This window comes from Neoarius graeffei, chromosome 27, assembly GCF_027579695.1.
Source record: "Neoarius graeffei isolate fNeoGra1 chromosome 27, fNeoGra1.pri, whole genome shotgun sequence".
NCBI lineage: Eukaryota > Metazoa > Chordata > Actinopteri > Siluriformes > Ariidae > Neoarius > Neoarius graeffei.
In genome coordinates this window covers 29,013,684-29,022,686 of record NC_083595.1, presented here as the reverse complement: position 1 = coordinate 29,022,686, position 9,003 = coordinate 29,013,684, and positions in this window count along the sequence as shown.

Genomic DNA, 9,003 nt, shown 5'->3' with positions numbered 1-9,003 from the left:
GCGTGCACAAGTACCACGGTCACGCGCAAAGTGTCCCGGTTTTAGACTCAAGAAATCTGGTCACCCTAAGTTTATAACATCAACGAAACTGACTTCATGTTAAAACTGTTAATATTATAGTCAGGCTGTCTGTTGTTGCCCAAATGAGGGTGGGTTCCCTTTTGAGTCTGGTTCCTCTCGAGGTTTCTTCCTCATGTCATCTGAGGGAGTTTTTCCTTGCCACCATCGCCACAGGCTTGCTCATTGGGGATAGATTAGAGATAAAATTAGCTCATGTTTTAAGTTGTTCAAATTCTGTAAAGCTGCTTTGCGACAATGTTTATTGTTAAAAGCGCTATACAAATAAACTTGACTTGACTTTAATATACACAGATCAGCCATAATATTAAAACCACCTGCCTAATATTGTGTAGATCCCCCTTGTGCCACTAAAACGGTTCTGACCCACCAAGGCATGGACTCCACAAGACCTCTGAAGGTGTGTTGTGGCACCAAGATGTCAGCAGCAGCAGATCCTTTAAGTTCTGTATGTTGTGAGGTGGGGCCTCCATAAATCGGACTTGTTTGTCGAGTACATCCCACAGATCCTTGAACAGATTGAGATCTGGGGGATTTGGAGGCCAAGTCAGCACTTTTACAGTGGTATGCAAAAGTTTGGGCACCCCTGGTCAAAATTGCTGTTACTGTGAACAGTTAAGCAAGTTGAAGATGAAATGATCTCCAAAAGGCATAAAGTTAAAGATGACTCATTCCCTTTATATTTTAAGCAAAAAAAAAATTATTTTCATCTTTTACACTTTCAAAATGACAAAAAAGGAAAAAGGCCCAAAGCAAAAGTTTGGGCACCCTGCATGGTTAGTACCTAGTAACACCCCTTTTGGCAAGTATCACAGCTTGTAAACACTTTTTGTAGCCAGCTAATAATCTTTCAGTTCTTACCTGGGGGATTTTCACACATTCATCCTTGCAAAAGGCTTCCAGTTCTACAAGTTTCTTGGGCTGTCTTGCATGCACTGCTCTTTTGAGATCTATCCACAGATTTTCAATGATGTTTAGGTCAGGGGACTGTGAGGGCCACGGCAAAACCTTCAGCTTGTGCCTCTTGAGGTATTCCATTGTAGATTTTGAGGTGTGTTTTGGATCATCGTCTTATTGTAGGACCCGTCCTCTTATCAACTTCAATTTTTTTTTTACAGATGGTGTGATGTTTGCTTCCAGAATTTGCTGGTATTTATTCGAATCCATGCTTCCCTCGACCAATGAAATGTGCCCTGTGCCACTGGCTGCAACACAACCCCAAAGCATGATCGATCCACACCCATGCTTCAGAGTTGGAGAGGTGTTCTTTTCCTGGAATTTGGCACCCTTTTTTCTCCAAACATACCTTTGCACATTGTGGCCAAAAAGCTCTATTTTGATTTCATCAGTCCACAGGACCTATTTCCAAAATGCATCAGGCTTATTTAGATGTTCATTTGCAAACTTCAGACGCTGAATTTTGTGGCTAGGATGCAGGAACGGTTTTCTTCTTATGACTCTTCCATGAAGGTCATATTTGTTCAGGTGTCGCTGCATAGTAGAACAGTGCACCACCACTCCAGGGTCTGCTAAATCTTTCTGTAGGTCTTTTGCAGTCAAGCAGAGGTTTTTATTTGCCTTTCTAGCAATCCAACGAGCAGTTATTTCAGAAAGTTTTCTTCATCTTCCAGACCTCACCTTAATCTCCACTGTTTCTGTTAACTGCCATTTCTTAATAACATTACAATCTGAGGAAACAGCTACCTGAAAACATTTTGCTATGTTCTTGCAGCCTTCTCCTGCTTTGTTAGCATCAATTATTTTATTATTCAGAATGCAAGGGAGTTGCTTAGAGGAGCCCATGGCTGTTGATTTTAGGGTCAAGTTTGAGGAGTCAGAGAATTTATACAGCTTTGAAATCTGCATCATCTGACCTTTCCTAATGAAGAATTTGAACAAGCCACAGCTCAGTAAGCTAATTAAGGTCTGGAACCTTGGTAAAAGTTACCTGAGAACTCAAATGTATTGGGGTGCCCAAACTTTCATATGGTGTTCCTTTTCTTTTTTCACTCTCTGATTGTACAAAACAAAAATAATACACAAATCTTGCAGAAAATGCTGAAAAGAAATGTGTCGTCTTTACCTTTATGCCTTTTGGTGATCAGTTCATGCTCTGCTCACTTAACTATTCACAGTAACAGACATTTTCAGTAAGGGTGCCCAAACTTTTGCATGCCACTGTATGTTCCTCAAACCATAGCTGAACATTTTTTTTTGCAGTGTGGCATTGTACTGTTAAAAGATGCCACTGCCATTAGAGAATACCATTGCCAAGGGGCATACTTGACCTGCAACAATGTTGAGGTGTCAAACTAACATCCACATGAATGCCAGAACCCAAGATTTCTCAACAAAACATTGCCCAGAGCATCACACTGCCTCCACCAGCTTGTCTTTTTTCCCCATAGTGCATCCTGGTGCTATCACTTCCCCAAGTAAGTGACGCACACACATTGGGCTGTCCACATGATGTAAAGGAAAACATGATTCTCCAGACCAGGCCACCTTTTTCCATTGCTCCATGGTTCAGATCTGATGCTCACATGTCCACTTTAGGTGCAGTAGACTGGTCAGCATGGGCACTCTGACTGGCGGGTGCCTACGCAGCACCATACATAGAAAGCAGTGATGCACTGTGTGTTCTGACACCTTTCTATCATAGCCAGCATTAATTTTTTCAGCAGTTTGTGCTACAGTAGCTTTTCTGTGGGATTGGACCATACGGGCTAGCCTTCGTGCCCCATGCGAATCAGTGAGCCTTCGACACCCATGACCCTGTCACCAATTCACCAGTTGTCCTTCCTTGGACCACTTTTGGTAGGTACAGTACTAACCACTGCATACTGGGAACATCCCACAAGACCTGCTGTTTTGGAGATGCTCAGACCCGGTCGTCTAACCATCACAATTTGACCCTTTGTCAAAGTCAATCAGGGGTGGGTTTCCTAAAAGTCTCTTAAAGCTAAGAGCATCTTAACTAGGAGAGAGAGTGTTCATTGTGCTGCTTGCGCTACCATTTAATGATGATTTTTGTACTATGATGCTTTTGAGAAACTCAGCACAGATCCTTACACTTGCCCATTTTTCCTGCATCCAACACATCAACTTCAAGAACTGACTGTTCTCTTGCTGCCTAATAAATCCCACCCCTTGACAGGTGCCACTGTAATGAGATAATCAATGTTATTAATTTTACCTGTCAGTGTTTTTAATGGTATGACTGAGAGGTGGGGGCGGCACGGTGGTGTAGTGGTTAGCGCTGTCGCCTCACAGCAAGAAGGTCCGGGTTCGAGCCCCGTGGCCGGCGAGGGCCTTTCTGTGCGGAGTTTGCATGTTCTCCCCGTGTCCGCGTGGGTTTCCTCCGGGTGCTCCGGTTTCCCCCACAGTCCAAAGACATGCAGGTTAGGTTAACTGGTGACTCTAAATTGACCGTAGGTGTGAATGTGAGTGTGAATGGTTGTCTGTGTCTATGTGTCAGCCCTGTGATGACCTGGCGACTTGTCCAGGGTGTACCCCGCCTTTCGCCCGTAGTCAGCTGGGATAGGCTCCAGCTTGCCTGCGACCCTGTAGAACAGGATAAAGCGGCTAGAGATAATGAGATGAGATGAATGAAATACAATGCTTACTTAAAATCCTCTCACTCTTTCACTTTCAACTGTATATATTTTACAACTAGTATAATTTATTTGAAGTGTAGTTGAAAGAATTAATTAACTACTGATTATATTATGATTATGCATCAAGATACAGTAGATTAAACTTTTAACTTTGATAAAACGTACTAAGTTGGTCTATTAATTCAGTTGCAAACTTTCATCCTTATTTAAAAATAAACAAGATTGCACTTAACTGCATCCATTATTTAATCCTTATTTTAGATTAGATTACCTTTAAACATTTTTCTCCATTATTTTATATTTACATTGCAATTATGGATTACCGTATTTTCCGGACTATACGTCGCTCCGGAGTTTAAGTCGCATCAGCCAAAAAATGCATTATGAAGACGAAAAAAACATATATACGTCGCACCGGACTATAAGTCGCACTTTTTTGAAGGGTTATTCTATCCATAGAATCTGTGATTCTATCTGATAAGCGGCGTGTGGTTACTGCGCGACTGCATTGTTTATTTAATAAACGAACAGCTGAGCAGTGATAACGCGCCCTTTGCCCTGTAAGTAGCCTAGTCTGATTATTTTAAATATCTACTACTATCTTTAATACTATCACTATCGTTATTACTAATAGCCTATATTATTATTATAACTAATATTAGTAGCCTATTACTGATGCATTAATCAGTTTGCTTTTAGATTATTTTTACCGGTAGGGCTTATTATCGCCCCATGGCTCTTTCATCTGTGTTATTAAAGCTGTAGTCATCATCGAGGAGTGTCATTCTTCATTTTTGTCGAATTTTATTTCATTAAATCAGAGGTCAAGTAGGCTATAGGTATATCATCTCCAAAGACAACCGTCTAGTGAAAAAAAAACAACAACCGCTTTTAAATACCCTACTTAAATCCTTAAAAAGAGTAATTTAACTCATGTCTTGTGTGATCTGATCTCCAATGGTGAAATAAACCGGTTGTGATATGAGTAGCCTGTTATTTTAGAAGATAAATTTAATATATAATTTAATATATAGCCTAATAAAAATAATATTTTATAACATATCACGACATATTACTGTCTGCAACTGTTCGTCACTAAAGCGTTTTCTAAGATCATAATGTCTGATATTATTATTATTTTTTTTACACACAATAAGCGCGTGTGCGTAAAGTTATAGTAAACCACCCCCCACCTTTTTTTTTTTTTGAGTCGCCGGACCCACCCACCTCCTGCGTTCCGGGACCTCCCACTTCACAAATTAAGCACTGCCTAAAATCATTACATAACTTATTTAAATAACTATAGGCCTATCATTAATAATAAAACACAGGTCAATCAAGTTTATCAAGCTGATGATTTCACTCCAAATCAGCAAATCCATTGAATTCCTCATCCTCGGTGTCGCTTCTGAACAACTCTGCCAACTCCAGCGGCAGACGAAGCGCCGTTTCCTCTTCTTCTGCGTGGCTGTCGTCAGACTCAGCATCAGCTCCAGTTATTCCGCGGTGAAAAAAAAAAAAAACATACGTCGCACCGGAGTATAAGTCGCATGGCTAGCCGAACCATGAAAAAAAGTGCGACTTATAGTCCGAAAAATACGGTAATTTTAATCTTGCAGCTGACTTTTTTTTTTAAACAAATTGTCGGTATACACCGATCAGTCTCATCTCATCTCATTATCTCTAGCCGCTTTATCCTTCTACAGGGTCGCAGGCAAGCTGGACCCAGCTGACTACGGGGGAAAGGCGGGGTACACCCTGGACAAGTCGCCAGGTCATCACAGGGCTGACACATAGACACAGACAACCATTCACACTCACATTCACACCTACGGTCAATTTAGAGTCACCAGTTAACCTAACCTGCATGTCTTTGGACTGCGGGGGAAACCGGAGCACCCGGAGGAAACCCACGTGGACACGGGGAGAATATGCAAACTCCGCACAGAAAGGCCCTCGCCGGCCACGGGGCTCGAACCCGGACCTTCTTGTTGTGAGGCGACAGCGCTAACCACTACACCACCGTGCCGCCCGCATTGTATTTTCAAACAACATAATCTTCTTTGTAAATAATTATGTTGCTCCCTCAACACTATTTATTTTAACAAATGTAATAATTGTAAGAATTGTAATATTGCATCATCAATAAAGAACAGTTTCAGCACAACAGTGATTTTCATTCTCTCTGGCTCACTCTGAATCACTCTGGCAAGCTTCCTCTCAGTCGTAGGACCATGGTTACATAACCAACTCTTTTGTCACCACAGAAAAAAAGGCATTTGTTAAAGTTTAAAGCCTCTCATGCAATCAGGCACAAATGACAAAGGTTTTTTTTTTATTTAACAATGTTTTTGACAGGAACACATCACTCAATACACTATATCCTGATTAATTACAACAGTGTAATAAATGATTAATTATTATTTGTCCTGGCTGTATAATTTATGGACACTTGTCCAAACCAAGAAAGATTAATTGTCATTTGTATACAACTTATTTCTTTATAAGCTAAGCCATTCTGATTGATTATTAACATTAAATTGCACTTATCCAAAGCCATAGCTATTTATTGCACACAATGAACAGGTACGGTAGCTCACACCTTTATATTGTGCAGTGTGTAATGCATTAATCTTATCACAAGTAATGGGGAAAGTCAAGTAAAGTGGCTGAATTGAGTCACTATTTAATTTAATGATCCACCCATAACTGATGCAGTGTGTTTTTGAAAGATGTACACACTTTCACTTCGTATATTCATATTGCTTGAAATGTGCACACAATACAAAAAATACAAAAACTGATTTAAAATGGTAAATGTTTACAGTTGTCATGCTTATACTAGTAAGAAAATATTTACAATTTTTGCTAGATTTTTACTGAAATGCAATAGGAAATTTCTAAATTCATATGTAAATGCACTCTTAAAACAAAGAGATCCTCACAGGTTTTTGGATGGTTAAGAGTTCTAGCTCCATAGTAGGGGTTCTGCATGGAACCGTTTACTAGCTGATCCCTCTTTGAGCAGTTTCAGGTTGTTAATGAAAGATAAAGGTTCATGCACAACTGAAATGTGTGAATTCTAATTAGGATACATGAATGAATCTGCTACACTCAAGGGTCCCTCAAAGTCACTTGGTTCCTTTATGGTTCTCCCTTTGGACTTGCAACTTATGAAGAACGAAAACCTCTGTTGTGGAAATAATCAAAGAAACTTCTGGGTTTCCCAAGCGAAAAAAAAAAAAAACCTTTGTGTGCTAGATGTTTTTCCCTAAGAGTGTAAGAATAAGAGAATATAAGATATAAGACCACCATATTTAGGCATCTGTTCAGACAGTACATCAGAGAGAGCATTTAGTTATTCTTCAAAAGGTATAAATTAATCATACTATGGAAATACATGTAATTATCAGTCAAGAAGACTAGAAAATATGACAGGTTATTGTCTATATCTATTACATTTGCAATAATCTAGTGTTAGGGTTTGGATATTTGCTTACACTTCTGAAATGCCACTGCATGTTTTTTTTAATACACTTGGTCCTTGATTCATTTTTTGGCAAATGCTGCCAAATGCTGGATTGCTGCAATGCAAGCAAGTAACACGAGTCATTATGAGCATTATTACAATACAACAGTTGTTACAAATATCCATACATTACTCAAAACTAAATCAGCCATGTGTTTCCCATTCTGTCATTGTTTGCTATCTGATTGAAACTGAAGAAATTTAACAGAGAACCACGGACAGGTGCAAAGGTGTGGCAGAACTTCATCTGATCCTATCTGTAGGTTTGCCTGATATCTCATTGTTTCGGTGGTGATTGTCATTACATTACATTGTGTGCCACCTATGTTGATGGAGGTGGCAAGATTGCTGTAAGTGGAGGAAAGGCTATAAATCTGTTATGACTTATTGACATAAGGAACACTGATATGAACCAAGTGCACAGAGTTTCTGACCTTACTGGAGACTTTTTTTTTTATTTCATAGCTTCTGTTGTTATAAGGCCTCCACCCTGTTTCTCTGATGCCATAAATACAGAAATCACAGTGGTGACGGGGAGCTTCGCTGGCGGGTAAGTCACATTTTCTTTTAATGAGAATGTAATAAGACATTGCAACACTTGATATTATTATTATTATTGATAAATTAATAAAAATTAAAATTATTTGTAATGGTCGTAATAGTTAAGACATCACTGATTCTTAAATACTGGCGCAAAACAGATATTCAACTAAAATCTTGATTATTTTCAATTTTTAAAAAAAACACGTTTTAGCTATCAAACCTTTTTTTTTCAAATGAAAAATACCAATACTAGATTTTTGTCAAAATGATCATATCTAAAAGCTATATTGCTCTCATTAATTCTGTTTATAGAAATCTTTCTTGAATACTAATCTTCCTTTTAATTATTTATACATCATCTATTTTTACATTTAAACTCAAAAGTGTTTTACATATGAACTTCACTCTTAAAATCTAAAAGACTAAGCTTTTCATATAAAAGGTTGAAGGAACAAGTATTTACAAAAGTCAAAACTGACAGTAAAAGTTTGTTTTAATTTTTTTTAAATGCTTTTACCCAACACTGAGAATGTCTTTTAAAAATTTTCTGAACTAGATCAATGTGGCAGTTCGTATGAGTGGGAGGAGCACAGAAGGACGGCAGGCCAGAATTAAGTTTAAAAAAACTCTTTTATTTTGCACTTTTCAGTCGCAATATAACTCTCCCAGGGCGGCACGGTGGTGTAGTGGTTACCGCTGTCACCTCACAGCAAGAAGGCCACGGGTTCGAGCCCCGTGGCCGGCGAGGGCCTTTCTGTGTGGAGTTTGCATGTTCTCCCCATGTCCATGTGGGTTTCCTCCGGGTGCTCCGGTTTCCCCCACAGTCCAAAAGACATGCAGGTTAGGTTAACTGGTGACTCTAAATTGACCGTAGGTGTGAATGTGAGTGTGAATCAGTGGCGGCTGGTAGTCTTTCAAACAGGGGAGGCTGGTCGGTTACGATATTTCCAGATTTTAAAAGAAAAAACATCAATTTTGCCCATACTCTTGCCTCTGATCTGGCTGATTGTTGGCAGGGTCACAAACTGAAATAACAGGTTCTTTTGGCCCATTAGCCTACTGTCCAATATACATGATGGTGGTGTTGGGGGGGTATATTTTAACATTTTATATTTTAAAATTGTGGCATGTTGTTTAAAAATTGATCATTATTGAAAGCAGCTCTTTGTCAGGAACCTCAGCAGTAGAGCTGGGTGCCACACATTTCATTCAATGACACTTTCCCTATATTTTACT